This window comes from Geotrypetes seraphini, chromosome 12 (assembly GCF_902459505.1).
Source record: "Geotrypetes seraphini chromosome 12, aGeoSer1.1, whole genome shotgun sequence".
In the NCBI taxonomy this organism is placed as follows: domain Eukaryota; kingdom Metazoa; phylum Chordata; class Amphibia; order Gymnophiona; family Dermophiidae; genus Geotrypetes; species Geotrypetes seraphini.
This window is the reverse complement of record NC_047095.1, coordinates 34,434,270-34,453,993: the sequence shown is the minus strand read 5'-3', so window position 1 is coordinate 34,453,993 and position 19,724 is coordinate 34,434,270. Positions and strand designations below refer to the sequence as shown.

Genomic DNA, 19,724 nt, shown 5'->3' with positions numbered 1-19,724 from the left:
CTGTGCTGTATCAAAGCTAAGATACTATGCACTAGAACGCAACTGAAAAATCGGCACTTAGCTTTTTAATCGTGCCAGTTTTTCAGTTGCGTTCTAGTGTATAGTATCTTAGCTTTGATACAGCACATGAAAATTGAAAAATTGAAAACTCTATAGCTCGATGAAAGATACCTTCTTTCCTGCATATGTTGGTTCAAAAAACATTTTGATAGCCAACGCAGGCGTCTGAGAACTTAAGAGACTTCCTAGGTCTCTACTGGTGACAACACTCCAAGTCCTATTTTGTGTTTACATTTTGCTATTAAGGACTTTTTCCATTATACTGATATAGGCAGATAATGACCTGCATGGTCCATCCAGTCTGCCCAACGAGGAGGCTAGAGTTGAATCTGGCGCTCCGCACTGCTTCCACTTCTCCATGATTAAATGCTGGCTCGTACCTAATCCCTGTCTCTCCTTGCCAATTTTGGGGCACGGACTGTAGAAGTCTATCTGGAGCTGGTCCTGCTTCCCAAGTGCTGGAGTTGCTGCTGAGGTAGGGCTATCAGATGTCCTTCTTTTGAGGACATGTCTGGGGGGTCCGGTCGACTTTTCAAAACCCGGCACCTTGTCCGTGTTTTGAAAAGCTGTGTCGGGCAGAGAGGAAGCCCGTGCATGCGTGGCCGTCATGCGATGATGTCACGCACATGAGCGCGTGCACGTGATGTCATCATGTAGCATCCGCGGCATGCGTGGACTTCCTCCCTGCCTGACAAGAGCAGGCAGTGGGGGCGGGGCTTTGGGGAGGGATTAGAGTGGGGATGGGCATAACTAGGCGGGCCTAGGGGCAGGGCTGGGGGTCCAAATTTTCTGAAAGGGAAATCCCTATGTTGAGGCCCACTCATGCCTTATTTCTGATCTGTGTTTTTTTGCCATTTATGGGACCTTGATGATATAACTCTGCCTAGCACTGGTCTTCTGAAGCTGCCATCAGAGCTCACTCCAGTTAAGGAGGTCTTTTAAGTTTTGATTTAATTGGGTCATTTTTCTATAGTGTTCCTCAGTGTTTATCCAAATCATTCTTGAATCCCATCACCGTTTTTTATCTTCACAATCTCCTGTGGGAGGGCATTCCAGGCATCCACCACCTTCTCTTGTTGAAAAAAAAAAAAAAGTATTTCCTGACATTGCTCCTAAGTCTCCCACCTCTAGGCTGCCCTCAGATCTGAAAACATTTAAACATGTGACATCACACACCTTCCTCTACCTTCTAGGATAGCATTTATGACATGTTTAAAATGTGATTGTCTTGCAAGAATTTAGGGCAACCAACTTGGAAAATCCCTCTTTTACTCTATTAGAAGATACCACACACACAAAATAAAGATTTTATCTAATCTCCATATTTTTTGAAGTACTGGGAATATTTTCCTGTGGAGAAATAGCTTTAAAAAGGTCAGTACCTCTTGTACTTCTGGTAATCAAGACACACACCTTGTAATAATTGCTTTAGCCTTTGCAAATGACTACATTAGCTTGTGTAATAATATTTCCTACCGTATTCTTAACTTTGCTGTGTTTACATTCACATGTTTATTTTCCCCCTCATACTCATTCAGTTACTCCTCATTCACACATCCTTTCTCACATGTATAGCACACATCCAGGCATTAGGGGAAGGCAAACAGGGCAGCTGCCCTGGGCCCCACAGCTCCAGGGGGCCCCACAGTCTGGATATCTCTTCCCCTTCTCATTTCCACCTCCCTCCTTTCCCCTCACCTCTGCGGATTTTCAGAATCAAACTTTTCCTTTTCAGAGGGGCCCCCATGCAGCAGACATTTTCACAGGCTGCCGGAGGCTGCCCTGAAACTTTCCCTCTGCCACGATCCACCCCCCTCTGATGCAACTTCCTGTTTCCACCTGGGCGTATCGCGGCCGAGGGAAAGCTTTAGGGCAGCCGCCGGCAGTTTGTGAAAATGTCTGCAGCATCGGGGCCCCTCTGAAAGGAAAAGTTTGATTCTACAAGACCGCGTAGGTGAGGGAGGTAGACTGACCCAATTGATCGTAGTAAGAACATTAATTAAGGTGGATCCTCTTATCCTGAGGAGAGAGAAATCAAGAATCAGCCGTGTTGTATAGTGCACTATAATGCTTCCTTAAATAGATATTAAATAGATGTGACACAGACAAGAGGTCATAGCCTGAAACTGAGAGGCAGCAGGTTCAGGACAAATGTTAGGAAGTTCTGTTTCGCACAGAGAGTGGTGAACGCTTGGAATGCTCTCCCAGAGGAGGTTGTGACGGAGACTACTGTTCTGGGTTTTAAGCACAAAATGGATGCACACCTTCTTGCAAATCATATCGAGGGATATGGGAAGTCCAGGTCTCCAACAAGGAGCACCTAATTGGGCCTCCGCGTACGCAGATCGCCGGACTAGATGGACCTAGGTCTGATCCGGTGAAGGCGTCTCTTATATTCTTATGTTCTTATATGCTTATAACAAGCAAAAGCCCTGTCCAAGATTTACTTGCTAAGGTGGGGTTGAACTGCATTGTTTAATGGGCAGAAGGCTCTGTAGAAAGAAGGAACAGTGACAGAAATAGTAACAAATCAATGAGAAAGAGGACCATTAAAATATACTCATCAGTATTTTTCATTAGAGTACCCATCCTCTTCGGAAGTGTTTGAACATGTGGGTGGAGGGTCATAACCTTTCAATCACAGAAGGTGTTATCAGATACTGAGGGGTTTGGCTGTAAATTTAACTACATTGTTGTGGGGTAGCAAAATATGAGTGAAGGAAAATCTGATTAAAGTGTATAGTGCTGTTGAGGCAACTGAAGGTTGCCATAGCAATTGAGATGAAATGTGCAAGAAGTGACATAATTAAATCTAACCCTTTTGGTAGATTTGACAGTCAATGAACTGCCAATAGGAAAAGACAACTATGGCATTAAAGTTAAAATGAATTCCTCCTAGAAGTTCTGGTAAGCAGACAGCATATTGTCCCATTTCAAAATACACCATATTACCTTAGCCCTTAGGTGCTAATTTGAATATGCTCTGTTGTAACCAGATACAAGTTTGGCTTAACCTATAGTTACACACAACTCTTTTTTTGGTTTTGTTTTTGTTTACAAGTTCATGGTCTCATGGAAACTGATGTTAAATTAAAATATTCAGATTTTTCTTCTTTTATTTTTGCCTCACTACAGCTCAGGAAAGATTGTGATGGTTGAGGCCCCAGTGCACAAAAGGTTTCCTTGCAAGTAAGACTAGATTTTTAACCAGTCTTACTTACATGAAACTCTCCTGAGGTTGCACAAAAGGATTCTCCATGGCTGCTACCGAATGTTGAAGCAGCCACTGAGAATCCTATGCTAATGCTTTACAAGAAATTCATTGGTATTCTAATGAGCACACCGTATAATGCACAGCAGGGTTTCCCAAGCAAACTCTACAGGCAGGGTTTGAGCTGTCATAGTCTTACTGATTGGCTCAGGCACTCACAGGAAAGTAAGGCTATGACAGCTGATCCTGCCAGTAAAGGCCCCGACCAGTAAAAAAAAAAAAAGCCTATCCCTCTATCCCTCTCTCCCACTGATTCACTCTGTTCATGCCCCCTATTGCCCCTCTTACCAAGCCCTAAGACAAAAAAGCACCTGGTGATCCAGTAGATCCCCCAAGGAGCTGTATGGGCTAGGACCCTCCCCCCTCCTGCAATTCCAGGACTCCCCCAACAATCCTTTGGCAGGAAGGATGCCCACTCCCTCTTGCCATGACGGGGACTGACCCCTTGATCACACACATACACACTTACCTTAAATCGAAGGCCAGCAGGAGGAATGCCTCCCTCCTTCCGGCAAGCCCACCTCTTCAAAATGGCAGGCCTTCCCTTTCCTGGGGCCTGTTGATAGAGTACACATAACCTGAGGCTGTTTTCTAAAAGGTGCTTATGTAAATTAACCTTGGTTTTTTCTCTCCTTTCACTGTCTGCTAAATACTAAGGGGGCAATTTGATAACAGGGTGCAGTAGGAGCCTATTCTATCAAGGCAAAGGAGGATTAAATGACTTACCCAAGATGGTAAGAAGCAGGTAGGGTTTGAATCACAATTTCCTGATTGTCAGCCTAGTACTCTAATCACTGGCCTACTCTTTCAATTAGGGGCCCTTTCACTAAAGTGCATTAAGCCCTAATGTATGCTTAGCAAATGAGAAAGAAGGCTTACCATAAAATCTACTAAAGCATTTGTGGTAATTTGCTTGTCAGCATGTGCTAATTGGTTGCTTTATTATTTTTGTAAGGTTTTTGGGTTTTTTTAGGGGGGGAAGTGGGTATGTCATGTGTGGGAAATGGACATGGAAGCATTATCTAGTTTAAATAGGAAACCCTAAGTGCTCCCACATTAATATTTTTGCAGGTCTTACGTGCTAATGGAAAATTAATACAGGACCTGCAAAAAAAAAAAATTCCTATTAGTGCGCAGCAAAGTCCTGCATTAAAACACTCAGCCCATTTTTTTAGTTCAGCTTAGTAAAAAGGCCCCCACCCACTCCCAGTTACCTAATTTTTTCATTCAAGTGCTTTTCATGAGTGAAAAATTGTGCACTGTATCCTATCATCCCTCTCCACCCCAACCCCCTTGCTTTTCCTTCCACCTTAATGCCTTTATGCAGTGGGGTTCCCACACATCAAGGCCATGTTTACTGCAGCTGGAAAATGGCCGATTTTCCAAACTACACATCCCCCTCCATATTCACGGGGGTTAGGCGCATAGCCGGCCCACAATACAAAAAAATTGTGAATAACTTTAGAGCTACTCTGACCCACGCCCACCTCCCGGACCTCTCCACTGTACTTACTTTATAACGTCTGCTGGTCTAGCGGTGAAGCAGGGCAGGAGCGATCTTCCTACGCTCCTGCCCCGTGCAGAGCTGGGAACAAAAATGGCTGCCTTGAGCTCCCGCAAGACCATTTTGTTCCCAGTTCTGCACAGGGCAGGAGTGTAGGAAGATTGCTCCTGCCTTGCTTCACTGCTAGACAACCATGTGTTAAAAAGTAAGTGGAGAGGTGTGGGAGGCGGGGGTGGGTCACCCAGATGAAAACTGCGAATAACCGAAGTCACAAGTTCCAAACCTGCAAATATGGAGGGGGATATGTAATGTCACAATTACTATATGGCAGTTACCAAAAATTAGCACGAAGAGCCCTTACTGCCACCTTTTGTGTAGGCAGTAACCCCCGGACTCTCTAGCAAACACCCATGTCAGCAGAAGCTTTAAAAGCAGCCGCCAATCATGTCAATCACATGACAGCACCAGTTAGAGAACCACACATCAAGCGCCTACATAGGCACAATTCTCACAAAGACAGGCACCAGAAAACACTGGCCTACATTTCTGGTGCCTGTCTTTGCCAGGGGATCCCCTCCGCAGCCTGCCATCAACTGATCGCAGCAGAGGAATCCCCAATCAGCCGAGCCAGCAGGACTCCCTACAACAGATCTATGAATCCGAGTTTCGAGATTGCGACTGAGACCATGACTGATCGGCTGAAGGTCAGGCGGGTCTCTAGTAGGCGTATGGCATTAACTTCATCCTTGTCGAAGGCACGTGCAGGCAATCATTCTGTGTATTAATTGGTGGAGCTACTGTAAATATCTTTTGATCTGTAAACCAAAAGAAGCTGACACTGTGCTCCAGGTACTTGGTCAAAAGCCGCTTGCACCAATTCAGGCGTGTGTCTTTTTTGAGTAAAGTTAATTCTTGGGTACTATACACTTTAATTTCAGATCATCATGAATTGTCCTAACCTGCTTCTCCTGCTCTTTGGCGAGTTGTTCGGTGTGTTTGCAGCACGTCCTCCTGGTTCAGTACAAGATCAATCAATCTGATATTACTCATATCTTCTAAATGTTTTGGATCCTTAGTCAGCAGTTCTGTGGAATCTTAAATCTTAATGAAATTATTATTTTATTTAGGAGTGAATGTTTTCTGGTATGTATGCTGTTTGTATGGGTTAGGTCTAGCCTATTTAACAATGGAGTTCTTTTATATATATATACTAGTCTTTAAGCCCGTTACATTAACGGGTGCTAGAATCCCTCTCCCTAACTCTCTCTCCATGGCCCTCTTCTGTCTCTCCCTCCCCCCCCCCCCGAGCAAAGCTGTCTGTCCTCAGCATCCCTCCCCCCAAAGCAGCCCCCTTTCCCTTTCCCTCTCCCCCTGGCTCCCGGTATTGATCCCCTTCTTACCCTCCCCTCCATCCCGGCGTCTTCTGGCCTGCTCCTCTTCAAAGCAGCCTGCGATCGTGGTGGCCGGCTTTAGCGAACCTCGCAGGCTGCTCTCCAATTCAGTAGCACGTTCCCTCTGACGCGATCCTTTGCGTCAGAGGGAGCGTGCTACTGAGGTTGGAGAGCGGCCTGCGAGGTTCTTTAAAGCCGGCCACGATTGCAGGCTGCTCTGAAGAGGATCGGCGGCGGCGAGTGAGGTGACACGGCGAGGACGCGGGCAGGCAGCGAGTGAGAGGCAGCAGTGAGTGAGGGCGGGCGGTGACGCGCCGAGGCAGGGAGAGAGCACAGTCGCGCGCCTTCAGCCCCCGCATGTGCCGTGAGGTTAGAATGTTGCCACAGAAGCACACCTCACGGCGCCACACCGCACGAATTTTCGAGAGCGTATGCGCGCTCTAGCATTTTATTATTATGGATATTATTTTTCTAAATATTTAATTGTATTTTGTAAACCGTTTGGACCAGTAAAATGAACGAGCGGTATAACAAGATTAATAAACCATAATAAACCATACAACGTCAATGTGCTCTTGTGTGTGACTTGAGCTCAGTCGTCCACGGCCTGCTTTTCGACCCACTGTGCCCTTTGCTCGGATCTTGCATAGCAGCACATCAAGGTCATTTTTGTTCCAACCCTTCTGTGGAAACTCTTTCAACAATCATAGATTGCTATAACCTTTAGCAGTACCAAGTTCTGTATCTGAATTGGGTCTTCTGCAGTGAAAACTATTTTAATACAGAGACTTTACAAACTGTCATCTGCTTCTGTGTGTATTCCGTGGCAACAATTCATTTTCACAAGGTAGTGTTGTGGTGTGGTCGGAAATATTTACAATATCTAACATCAGCTTCATTCAGGACACAACACACTAAATTTCATAAGAATCAGCCGACTTCTGTGGAACATATGACAAAAAATATATATATTTTGGTGTGGGATTTTTTTGGTTCACAGTGTATATTGAAAGAGGTTTTTTTTTTTTGTTGTTGTTGTTTTTTTTTACAAAAGTCATAATGCATGTTCATATATTCTTCCTTTCTTAACTGGACCATAATATTTAATTTAGCAAAAGTTTCAAGTTAAGTTTCAAGTTTATTTACAATTTGATTAATCGCCTATTCCAAATTCTAAGCGATGTACAAATCAGCAAAATACATAGTTAAAATATACATAAAATAAACATACATAACTAACAAAGGGACTAAGTTTGCAAAACATAATAAAAGACTCATTTACGAACACAATGAAAGAAATACAATCTAAGTAATGTAGGAGTCAACAATTAGAGGTTAAGCACAACAGGAAGGGAAAGACAAAACTGAATAGTAGGTTTAAGATGGGATCAGTTGTAGGCTTGTAACCAATAGCATCAGTCCCTGAAATCAGTGATATGTATGGTAAAGATATGTGTGTGTAACATGAGAATAATGGTCTACCGTGAGAGGCTTTAAAGCATTTTGCAGTAGTTTGCCTTTTAGTATGAGCTAATGAGCGCTATTAAAAAAAAATATGTGCCTACAAGGACACCTGGTGACGCTACGCATGATTCTATAATGTGCGCCTAACTTTATAGAATCATGCTTAGTGCCACACGGTATCTAGTTTTTCAGCCCCATATATAGAATCAGGACCTATAAGGGCTCGCCACGCAGTTATCAGTTAGCATGTAGTGATGTAACTGTGCTAACCAAATTAGTGCAGTACATGCAGTAGTTTGCCTTTTAGTATGAGCTAATGAGCGCTATTTAAAAAAAATATTTTTTGGGAGAAGGTGTGGCATGGCTGAGGAATGGGTGCATCATCCAACTAGCATTCTCTGATTAGCGCGCACTCACTGGATGATATAAACCAGATACAGCAAGGGCTCCTTTTACAAAGGTGCGTTAGGGCCTTAAGGCACGGAATAGCACGCGTTAAAATGCCTTGCGCGCTAGCCACTACTGCCTCCTCTTGAGCAGGCGGTAGTTTTTCAGGTAGCGCGCGCTAATCCAGTGCGCTAAAAACGTTAGCGCACCCTTGTAAAAGGAGCCCCAAGTGTTCCTACACTGCTTTTTTTCTGATAATGTGTGCTAATGCAAATATTAGTGAACAACCCAAGTTTGTTTGGGTTTTTTTAAAAAAGAAGCTTTAAAAATAGACCATGGTAAATCTGGACTATTACTCCCAAATTCTGTTTATGGCGCCAAAGGTTGTGTGCATATATTGGTGCGCATAGCCAATGTACCCGTACAACTTCATTAACTGGCCTAATCAGCACCGATAATTGTTTATTGTTTATTTAGTTATTTGATTAAACGCTTTATCGATTCTACAAAGCGTTGTACAGAGTAAAAAATTTTTCCTTTAGACAAACAATATTACAGTTAATACATACTTTCTAAAAACTACAAAGCGAACAATAATACATGCAAAGTTATTGTGGACGAACGAACAAAAGACACACAAGGTAAAGAGGGAGGAAATACAATAGCTATAGTAAATGGAAGAAACATTAATGGCAAGTACAAAAGGGCAGGGAGTTAAAAAAAAAAAAATTAAAATAAGACATCAGTTAAAATCAACTTTGAAATAAAATAAAACCAGTTAAAAGCATCTTTAAAAAGGAAGCATTTTAAGTTGCTTTTGAATATTTTTAAATTATTTTCCATTTTTAAATAAAGCGGAAAAGAGTTCCAAATCGTTGGGGCTGTTACAGAAAAAATGGTAGTACGGCGTGTGCCAATTATTTTTAATGAAGGGATATTAAGATTAAATTGGGATATGGATCTCAAAGATCTTGGGGGGTCATAAGGGATCAATAATCTGTCGATAAAAGCTGGAGAATTAGTTTGCATGGTTTTGAATGTCAAAAGGGCTATTTTATAAGTTATCCTATGTGAAATTGGCAACCAGTGGGCATCTTTTAGCAAAGGGGTAACATGATCGTACTTTGATGCTCTTGAAATTAACTTAATGGCCGTATTTTGAATTAACTGCAAACGTTTCAAGTCCTTATGATATATTCCTTTTAAAAGTGAATTACAATAGTCTATTTTTGAGATTACAAGTGAATGAATCAGAATGTTAAGGGAACTGGTGTCAAGAAGAGGGGCCAGTGATCGAATCATTCTTAGTTTGTAAAAGCAGTTTTTAACCAAGGCGCTTATCTGTGGACGGAAAGTAAGCCTACTGTCTATAAGGACCCCTAAGATTTTTATAATTGTAGTAGGTGTAAGTGGGGTGTTATCAATAATAACTGGGGAGATTAGTTGCGCCCCCTCTTTTCCAGGGAATAGGAGAGTATTAGATTTTGAAATGCTTAATGAGAGCTTATTAGAATTTAACCAGTCATGAACTATGCTGAGTTTATGGTTGATTGACTGAATCTCAGATTGGTCAGTTGATTCGATGGGGTGCAATAGTTGGAGATCGTCAGCGTAAGCATATACTGTGAACCCTATCGATTGGCAAAGAGTCAGGAGAGGAGACAGGTAGATATTAAATAATAAAGGCGATAAAATAGAACCTTGAGGAATACCAAAATTTGAATGAAAAGGTTTTGATTTTGAATTATTAAATTGAACTGTCACGGTTCGCTCAGAAAAGTATGATTGGAACCATTCAAGGGCGTGGTCTGCCACACCTATAGAAAGAAGACGATTTAATAAAAGGTGATGGTCGATAGTGTCAAATGCTGCAGCGAGATCTAATGAAATTAGAATAACAGATTTGTGATGATCAAGATAATAATTTATGGATGTAGTGAGACCGAGTAGTGAGTACTCTGTGGAATGGTTTATGCGAAAACCGGTTTGATTTGGGTGAAGAACGTGTGTTTTATCAACATAATCGGCTAGTTGTTGAAATACAATTTTTTCAGTTAATTTACATAAAAAAGGGAGGTTTGCTATTGGTCTGTAATTGGAACAGTTGTCCAGATTATTTTTTGGATCTTTGATAATTGGAAATATAATAGAATGTTTCCAATCAGGAGGGATTTTGGCTGTGGACAGACTAGTGTGAATAATTTGAAGTAAATATGGTCCAAAAACAGTAAAATGGCGTTTCAGAAAAAATGGAGGGATAGGTTCTAATTTGGAGCCTTTAATGTTAATGCAGTGTAGAATGTTTTCTAAAGTTTTCAGAGTTGGAAGGAGAAAATTAGATAAAGTAGTATGAAATGTCTGTGAACTAGTTAGCGTATTGTCATTATTGGTCGGGCTTGGTAAATTGACGACAGTGGATATATTATTAGCAATTAACACCTCATAATTGATGCCAATTGGGACTAATTAAAAGATATATGCACAGCTCGGAAAATGCAAATTCTATTAAAAGTATGTACCAGTTACAGTATATGATTTTGAAACGGGGGCATTGGCAGGGGCAGATCAGGAGTGCCCTTAAAAGTTATGGGGCTCATAATTGAAAGAGAAAAATGTCCAAAAACTGGCCTAAGTCTGCACTTGGATGAACATTTCCCAAATACCTACAAGTGCCAATAATAAAACTGGGTTTTGGACGTATTTCTAAATGACCTAGGCCTTCATATTGCTGCTGAATGACCAAAGCTAAACAGGGCGTTTCGGGGCGAGTATTGAGGGCGGGAGTTGGGCGGGACATGGGCTGGCTTAGACTTAGTCATACAGCATGTATAACCAGAAGTTATACAGCCCACGATCGACCTAAAGTCACCAGATAAGCACTGCAAACACATAAAACAGACCCCCACACACTACCCCAGTGATCACCGACCCCCCCCCCCATAAAAATATTGATCACACCTTTAAAATTCAGCCTCCAGAACATCATCACCTGGCAGCCTGGCATAGGAAAGCCTAATCATCCAGCACAGAGGCGGCTTAAGCTGTCTTGAGGGTGGGTTAGGGACCCATGGAGAGGAGGATCCATGCCCATAAGCCTCTGTAATCACTGCATTGATACTTAAACATGTGCACTCCCCTATACACCCTGAAAACCCTTTTGTACTGGCATATAAGTGGCTCCTGCAGCCATAAGAGCTATTGGGGTGGTAGATAAGTGGGTCTAGGGGATTCTGGAGGTGGTTTGGGGGGGCTCACCATGACCTATAAGGGAGCTGTAGTGAGATGAAGACATGGCACCCTTTTTGTGAAGTTCATAGCAGTGCCCTGTAAGGTACCCCACTATTTAGGTGGCATGTCTGGGTGTTCAGCCCATCACTTTGCAGACCCCTCCCACGTCCAACAGAGCTTGTTCTAGGCGTTTTGGACTTGGACGAAAATGTGATATAAAGATGGACGATTTAGCGACATGGACGATCAGCCCGGCAAGATGTATAGTTAGACAATTTTCGAAACAAAAAAAATTTTGGACGTATTTTTCAAAAATGTGTCCTAGGCTGTTTTTTACTTTGGACGACTTGCGACTTAGACGAAAATGGACTCTTTCGATTATGCCCCTCCATGTGTATTGTTATAGAGTACAACTAATCTATGCACAACTTAGGTGCAAGCGTTTAGGCCTGGTTTTAGCTAGCCTAAATGGGTGCACCTAAGTTAGGTGTTACACACAGGTGATAAGCAAGATTTTATAAAAGGTACATGTACCTTATAGAATCGCACTAAGCACCAATTTTTAGGTGCCATACAGTGGCGCAGCAGGGATGGAGATGCCCCACCCCCACCCTCATCTCCACTCCCCGCATATACTCTCCCCTTCCCCCATACCTCTAGTTGTTTACCGCCACGAGTAATAACTTCAAGGTGTTCCTTGTGACCCTGTCAGCTCTCCCTCCGATGTCACTTCCTATGCGTGGCACCCGGAAGTGATGTCAGTGGGAGAGCTGACACGGTCGTGAGAGACACATCGAAGTTGTTACTCGTGGTGGTGATCAGCTAAAGGTACGGGGGAAGGGAAGGGGTGTGCGTGTGGTGAGGGGAGGGGAGGGGAGGAGTGGGAAGAGGTGGAGGGGGTGGAGAGGAAGAGGGGGTGCCAATGCCCCCACCAACACAGCACCTTTACTATGCCACTGCATAGAAAATGTCACCACAGAGAAAATGGCCCTTAAGGTGTGGCAAAATTGATTATTTAGTGCTCTCTAAGCCATTGGTGGGCAACAAGGGTCGGAATCAAGTCAGGTTTTTAGGATTTTCCCCAATGAATATGCATGAGATCCATTTGCATACAATGGGAGGCAGTGCATGCAAATAGATCTCATTCATATTCATTGGGGAAATCCTGAAAACTCGACTGGATTCCGGCCCTCGTTGCCCACCCCTGCTCTAAGCACAGATTTTGCTGTGGCTTACAGAACCCCAATATTTCCCCAATATTATTCAAAAAATAATTCTTGGAATTCCGAGGATATTTTCAAAACTCCACATTCTTCCATCCACTTTTCTTCTACGTATAGGCGTGATGTTTTTGTGCCTGCAAAGTGAAATCAGCACATTTCTTCTGCTAAATACAATCACATTCAAACTATTTAGGTGATACATATAAATATGCCATGGATATGATGCCATACAAAAATCCCAAAATATCACTCCAAGACAAAAGCACCACACAAGCCAAGAAAGCTAGCTTATTACTTAAGCGAAAGAAAGGCCGCCGGAGAGGTGGACCCACAACTGAAAGCAGCAGTTAGGATCTGCGTACTGATAGCCTGGATTTGGCGCTAAGGCCCTGAAGCAGTGGTTACCGGCCACAAAATGATCGTCGGCCTGTTCTGTTTGTGTTCGGTGGTTTTTACCATTAATCATTCTCGGCTATGTTTTGCTCCCACCTGCTAACTTTAAACTTGTGCGAACGTTTCTTGCCTATGATGCTTGGGTGGAAGAGTGTGGGTCCACCTCTCCGTTGGTCTGAGGCTTTTCTTTCGCTTAAGTAATAAGCTAGCTTTCTTGGCTTGTGTGGTGCTTTTGTCTTGGAGTGATATTTTTGGATTTTTGCATTACACTTCCCTCCATTCCTCCCTGTTTTTTTTTTGTGGTTGTATGAATAAGATGCCCCCCACATCTGCATTAACCAGTGATTTGGGCTCCTTTCAGCAGATTCATTTGTTCGATGTTTTGCTGCTGATGCATTCTGTTTGGCAGTTATGATCCCTGCGGATGAGGGCAGAATAAACTAATAACATTTTCTTTGCTTTCCAGGGTATTTATGGCACAATGATAAATTTCATCTTTCCCAGAATGGTAAGTAAAAAGCTATTTCTGCATTTGATAGTACTGAATGCAAAGAAAATTTTTTTGGGGAGGAGAGGAGAACGGAAATATTATGCTAAGAGATTTTAAATGTTTTATACTTAATGAATTGAGCAATCTGATAATTATGTAGTTTATACAGCTATAAACATCAGATTGTTCAAATCCTGAAAGCTCTCCAAAAAATCCTAACAAAATATAATAGCTGCCTCTAAAACATACAGCACTATCATTAGTTAAATTGTTATTAAACCCAGGGCTGTTAACCAATTTCTTCTTGTCTTAAATATGTGGATTTTTTTTTTCTTCCTTTATCTCTCTCTCTATTTGTACCTGCAGTTTACAGTATAGTATATATAGAGAGAAAACAAAAGAGGGGTCTTTTTTTCTAAGCTCAGTAAGCACAAAAGCTTACTACAGGATAACAGCTAAGAACATAAGAACATAAGAAGTTGCCTCCGCTGAGGCAGACCAGAGGTCCATCTTGCCCAGCGGTCCGCTCCCGCGGCGGCCCATCAGGCCTAATTGCCTGAACAGTGTCCCTGACTAATTTTGTAACTGCCTCTAATCCTCTAATCTTATCCCTATAACCTACCTCTACTCCTATCTGTACCCCTCGGTGCCTTTGTCTTCCAGTATTGTATTGCGGAGTGCACTCAGCCATCCTGCAGTAGTTTGCAGATCAGCACATGCTTCCCCCAAGCTAAAAAATAGATTTCATTTTTTAGCGCAGGGGGCATGTCTGGGGTGGAGAGAATTTTGTAACGATGCAGGACTGGTTAGTACATTTTTTTCACATATTTACAAGTGGATAAATGAGAACACCTCAGTCCCACCACCCCACCGCTGTTTCATTTTCCAACAATTATGTGGTGACCTTCATCATTGGCTGTTCTGCATTCGCCAGTTTTTGAACCACTAGTTCATATAACCTCAATATATCATTTAACCGTTGTCTGCAGTTCTTTTTTTTTTAGTCAATAATATTATTATGCACTTATCTTTGCATCCGCCAAAACCTGGGGTGGAGAGAAGGCAGGTACTGCACTAATTTGGTTAGCACAGTTACATCACTACACGCTAACTGATAACTGCGTGGTGAGCCCTTATAGGTCCTGATTCTATCTATGGGGATGAAAAACTAGATACCAACGTGTGGCACTAAGCATGATTCTATAAAGGTTAGGCGCACATTATAGAATCATGCGTAGCGTCACCAGGTGTCCTTGTAGGCGCACTGTATATATGCCAGGGTTTTCTTGGCCTACATACTGGCACCTAAGTCCAAAACAGACGCCTACACGCAAAACACACCCGCAATCTGGCCCTCTAACCGTGCTTACTTTGTGGTAGGCACCTTGGACTAGGCGCCTAACATCTGAGTGCAAATTTTGTCAATTACAAAGTGCTAATTGTCAGTTATCAGAGCTGATTAACAAATTAACCCCCTCCTTTTTACTAAGCCACAGTAGAGGCCCGGAATGCCAAATGCTCCGACGCTGCCCTGACACTCATTGAATTCCTATGAGCGCTGGAACAGCATCAGAACATTTAGCGTCCTAGGTCACAGTAGAAACCTCTACTGAGGCTTAGTAAAAGAGGGTCTAAGTTAGGCGCCTACATCGTCTAGGCATACCAAGGTAGGCACCTAAATTTAGGCGTACTTTATAAAATCTGCCAGTTACTGTCCAGAAAATAGGTGTCAGCAACATCTCAAGTGCTAACAGGGAAATTAGCCCGTGGCCATTAATGAGAATTATGGACAGGGACTGATTCTATAGAGGACGTCTGGTCTCAGCAGCCGCCTAAGTGGCTTTTGAGAATCACACCCGGGCGTCTTATATAGAATCGCATCTGTCCTGACAGACAGATGCCTAACCCCTTATAACCACCCCGGTTCTCTAACTGGTGTCTATGTCACAGGCCATTGAGCTAGTCACAGCAAGGGAATCTCCCTGCCGCAATCAGTTTAGCAGCCACAGCAGAGAACCCGTCCCCTCCATGAAGTCAGCCAGCAGGAGGGATGCCCACTCCCTCCTGCCACCCCACCCCACACCCATAGGCATGGGAGGGGCTTTCCCAGGATGCACTGGGAAGGAGGCCTTAGACTCCAGTTGGCCCAGGTGCCTAAGACCTAGATTGTGTTGTGGCATAGTAAAAGGATCCCTAGGTTTGTACCTGATGCAATAGAGGGTTACCCCCCCCCCCTTTTTTATAAAACCGTGGAAGTGTTTTTTTAGCGCAGGCCAGCACGCTGAATGCTCTGCACTGCTCCCAACACTCATAGAGTTCCGATGAGCATCGGGAGCAGTGCAGAGCATTCAGCAAGCCAGCCTGCGCTAAAAACCGCTGCAGCAGGATTTGAAATTTACTCCCCTGGTTCTTAGCCTGTAGTTCTGACCATTAGGTTACTCCTCCCCTCCTTTCATGCAACTGGAACTCAAGGTTTCACATGTCTATAAAATGAGCCCACTCCCTCCTTTGATACCCAAAGCTTTAGTATTTTTTTTATTAACAATATGGCAGCTAGTAAGAACATAAGAATAGCCTTACTGGGTCATTCCAATGGTCCATCAAGCCCAGTAACCCATTCTCACAGTGGCCTATCCAGTTCACTAGTACCTGGCCAAAACCCAAGGAGTAGCAATATTCCATGCTACCGGTCCAGGGCAAGCAGTGGCTTCCCCCATGTCTTTCTCAGTAATAGACTATGGAGTTTTCCTCCAGGAACTTGTCCAAACCTTTCTTAAAGCCAGCTATGCTATCCGCTCTTACCACAACTTCTGGCAATGCTTCCAGAGCTTAACTATTCTCTGAGTGAAAAAAAATTTCTCCTATTGGTTTTAAAAGTATTTCCCTGTAACTTCTTCGAGTGTCCTCTAGTTTTTTAAATTTTGATGGAGTGAAAAATCAATCCACTTGTTCCCATTCTACTCCACTCAGGATTTTGTAGATGTCGATCATATCTCCTCTCAGCCGTCTCTTTTCCACGCTGAAGAGCCCTAACCTTTTTAGTCTTTCCTCATACAAGAGGAGTTCCATCCCCTTTACCAACTTGATCTCTCTTCTTTGAACCTTTTCTAGTGCCGCTATATCTTTCTTGAGATAAGGAGACCAGAATTTAATGCAATACTCCAGATGGGTTGCACCATGGAACGATACAGGGGCACTTCTCATTACCCCCAGCGACAAGTCATGTCTATTCCCACTTCCCTCTTCCCCCTGTAGCATCCCAAGGAGGCACACAATACTTCCATACCCTGACATTAGGAAAAGAGAGGGGAAGGAGAGAAGACCCTGTGTTAGTGTTCTATAATATTGCAGCCAATGCATGTTGTATGCTTTAAGTCTGCACTGGGGGTAGAGCTTGTGTTGAGGCAATAGCTGGGCTATAATTTCTTTTTCATGTTGACTGCTCTCTGATATAGCTCATGGATATCCCAAAAGAAAATCTGTATTCCTTATACTGCAAGAAACAACTTTTATTGTTAAAAAATATATTGTTTTCACCTTTTCAAATGTAATGTTTTTTTTAAACTGCATGAAAAAATTATCACTTTATCTATGAAAGATCACATCAAAACTGTGATTTCAGTGTAAGATATATGGTTATATTTTAAATGTGTTGCCAAGGAGAAAAGCTCTGAAGTAACACTTATGCATTTCCCTATAAGGATGAAATGTGGTTTTCAACCCCATGAAAATCTAGTTTTAAATCAACATAAAACCATTGTGAAGGGAAACTACTGTTATAACACAGAGAATTATGACAAGAATAGTCCTTCCTGCATAAAAATTCTGAACTAAAAGTATTCCTGTCTTTTAGTGTTATACTTAAAAAGGTCTTTTATCCAGTCAACAAAGACCCTCATAGCCTGCTTTTAAAGGTGATTACTTCCAAACTCTAATGATTTATAGGCCTACAGAACAATGGAGCATTTATGTTGAGTGTGTAAAGCTGGATTCCTCTATCTTTGAGGAAAAGCAGATGAGTTGCCAAATCATAAATCCTTAGTGAAAATTTTTTTAAAAAGATACAAGAAAGTTTTAAAATGTACAAATTATATCTATAAGGATCCTGGATCACAAAGTATTAACATTTTGAAATTTATCTCAAGTGTGCTTAGAAAATAAATTTTGAGCTAAAATTCCCTTGCTATAAATCAACAATGTTCACACTCTCACTGATGAACTCTGTTTTCAGATGATCTGTGATATGTTCCCTTTCCACTAATAATAGTGGAAGAGCCAAGGATTACACTAAGTAACCTGATTTTTGTTCCTGTGCAGTAAGTGTGATTACCTAATTGCTGATGCCTAAAAAGTATAGAAAATGTCTATTTCTGTAAAACTTTGCTTTTGTGACCAGGATAGTCAAATTTTGCAATTTACCTATTTAAAACATGAAAACAACAAAGGTAAGGCCCTCCTTTAAAAAAGCTGCGCTAGCATTTTTAGGAATTCTAAGAGCTTTGGAGTTCTTACCGCCGAAGCCGGCGCTAAAAATGCTAGTGCAGCTTTTTTAAAGGAGGGGGTAAATTTCAAAATATCAATGTCCTGATCACAAAAGCAAAGTTTGAGGGGAATGATAGCCATGTTCTATACTTTTGTAGCATAAGCAATTAAGAAAGAACACTGTGATTCCTACTGTCCAGTCTACTCTGGTCACTCCAGTCTAGTCACTCCAGTCCACTTTAGGCTTACCAAGGGTTAGGCCATGACCAGCATTCATCCCCTCAAGGGTCACCTGTGACAGCTCAGTGACCCTAAGGGAAAAAACTCAGACAAGTCTCACATGGCAACGCAAGAATAGGTGGAAGTCCTATTTTCTGCATCCCTAAATAATGTGAGTAATTCCCTAAATAATAGGGTGGTCTGGGAACTGCTAAACAGTTCCCAGACCACCCTTTTAGGTCCAGCAAAGTCCTGATTCATAGGTGGCCAATCAAAAGTCAAAATAGAGTCAGGAAGTCTTTTCAAAACTACAGTCTTCCATCGTTCATTTCTTATGCAAATTTAAATGTAAATTAGTTTAATCAAGGCAATCCTAGGATCAAATTTGCCCTTTTCTCTCTCTCCACCAAGCAAGTTCATAGTACCCTGCCAGCCCAACCCTCCCTCAAACCCAAGTGGTTTTCTGATACTGTGTCCTCCTGTGGGAACCCTTCCCAGATCTCTGGTTTCCCGTGATGGGATATATACCCCATCACAAACACTTATTACCCTGGAACAGGGGTAGGCAATTCCGGTCCTCGAGAGCCGGAGCCAGGTCAGGTTTTCAGGATATCCACAATAAATTTGCATGAGATAGATTTGTATCTCAAGGAGGCAGTGCATGCAAATCCATCTCATACATATTCATTGTGGATATCCTGAAAACCTGACCTGGCTCCGGCCCTCGAGGACCGGAATTGCCTACCCCTGCCCTGGAACAAAAATAAATAAAATTTTGCTACATAGTGTTACTATATAGGACTCTGGAACTTTCGAAAATGTAGGAATACCAGCAAATATTCAGAAAGGCTAACAAGAATAATGCTGGATATATGCATAGATGGAACCCCCCCCCCTGTATATATTGGCAAATACCTCTAAAAGAAATTGCAATTATTAATCAAAGAGATTAACTGTGGGACAGTTAAATATGCTTGGGCCTGAGCTGTCCAAAAACCTGTCTCTTGTTCCTTTCTCTTCTAACAATCAGTATTTGGCACCAGGAACCATTTTTAGGGCTATGAACATGGATCAAATCTTATCAAATATAGATTTTTCCACAATGTTCATTAAGCAATAACAATGTCAATGGGAAATGCTTATCTGCATATATAATGTGCCTACTAAGGGGAGAGTGTGAAGCAGTGGTTAAAGCTACAGCCTTAGCACCCTGAGGTTGGTGGCTCAAACCCATGCTGTTCCTTGTGACCCTGGGTAAGTCACCTAATCCCTCCATTGCCCCAGATACATTAGATAGATTGTGAGCCCCCCAGGACAGACAGGGGAAAATGCTTGAGTACCTGAATAAATTCATGTAAACCATTCTGAGTTCCCTTGGGTGAACAGTATAGAACATTGAATACATAAATAGTGTGAAAAGCTTTAGCCTCTGATAACCAGAGCTGGTATTGTGACATCACAATGGCTCATTCCACCAATGCCTAAGAGCCAACCTCAGTGATGTCACAATGGCTTGGCTGTGCTATACTTGCCTCTCTTTTACTACATCTTGATTTTTAGAGTGGCGCAGTGGTTACAGCCTCATCACCCTAAGGTCGGTTCAAACCCACAC

The 19,724-nt window shown here is 42.5% G+C and overlaps 1 long non-coding RNA gene across 1 annotated transcript in view; it reads left to right on the top strand.

Annotated features, from left to right (window-relative positions):
- LOC117346874 overlaps nucleotides 1-13,429 on the top strand; it is a 222,695-nt gene extending 209,266 nt beyond the window's left edge. Inside the window, exon 3 of the long non-coding RNA XR_004536671.1 lies at nucleotides 13,388-13,429. This is a non-coding gene — a long non-coding RNA (uncharacterized LOC117346874). The remainder of the gene's footprint in view (nucleotides 1-13,387) is intronic.
- The last annotated feature ends 6,295 nt before the right edge of the window (nucleotides 13,430-19,724 follow it).